Here is a 1,036-nt window from a genome sequence, read left to right as displayed (position 1 = left end):
AGAACCTCATTGTTGTGAAATGCTTAGTGTTTAATTAGTGTTTAATTGCTGATAATGCTTATATAATCTGTTAGGTACCCATCCAAGTTTTACTGCTCTTCAAAGGCTTTTGTTATCTCTGTTTATTTTTTGGATCAAGTATTGACAAATTTTTTTTTGAAGCAGAGTCTCACTAAGTCACCCTAGGTAGAGTGCTGTGGCATCACAGCTCACAGCAACCTCCAACTCTTGGGCTTAAGCGATTCTCTTTCCTCAGCCTCCCAAGTAGCTGGGACTATAGGTGCCTGTCACAATGCTCGGCTATGTTTTGTTGTAGTTGCCATTATTGTTTAGCTAGCCCTGGCCAGGTTTGAACCCGCTAACCTTGGTGCATGTGGCTGGTGCCATAATGACTGTGCTACAGGCAGCGCCAATCCAAGTATTGATATTCCTAAATGTATATTTCAGCAGCTTGGACCTTAGATTTTTCACCCTAACTACCTTACTTGAATATTTCCCTTTTCTAAAATTAAGTTATTTTTAAGAAGAGATCCTTGCTTGAATATACCACCACACTGAAGGGATTGAGAATGCAGCCACAAGACCAATACCTTGGTCAAATCCTGGCTCCCCACTTACTGACCGAAACCTTGGTCATAGGCTTTTGTGCTTTGGTTTTTGCTTCTATTGAATAGATAATAGTAGTATACATACTGTGCAAACTTTTTAGGAGGATCAAAGTAATTAATTCGTGTAATCCTCTTAGAACAATTCCTGTCATATAATAAACAGTGGACATTAGCTCTCTTTATGATGGTGCTATCATCCCCTTAATATTTCTGAATTATAGGAATGATACTTTAAATGTAGCTATTAGTGTTGGACCCTTAATTTTGTAAACTTGCTTTCCTGAAGGTTCCTACATTAGTAGATATATTACCACATTTTGTGCTGTGTGCTGTGTGAACACTTACTGAACACAGTGAAATTACAGTCTGAGTTCTATTGAGACAAGGTCTGAAATGTGCCTCCTATCAGTAGTCATTTAGCTTTATGA

General features: G+C 38.3%; 1 protein-coding gene across 2 annotated transcripts in view; it reads left to right on the top strand.

Annotated features, from left to right (window-relative positions):
• The window catches only part of MTRR (5-methyltetrahydrofolate-homocysteine methyltransferase reductase), a 30,152-nt gene that overhangs the window by 6,071 nt on the left and 23,045 nt on the right, over positions 1-1,036 (top strand). The window lies entirely within an intron of this gene.

The sequence above is a fragment of the Otolemur garnettii genome, unplaced genomic scaffold (genome assembly GCF_000181295.1).
Source record: "Otolemur garnettii isolate 467f Iridium unplaced genomic scaffold, OtoGar3 scaffold00033, whole genome shotgun sequence".
NCBI lineage: Eukaryota > Metazoa > Chordata > Mammalia > Primates > Galagidae > Otolemur > Otolemur garnettii.
Note: the sequence above shows the minus strand (reverse complement) of the source record. Positions and strands in the feature narration are given on the sequence as shown.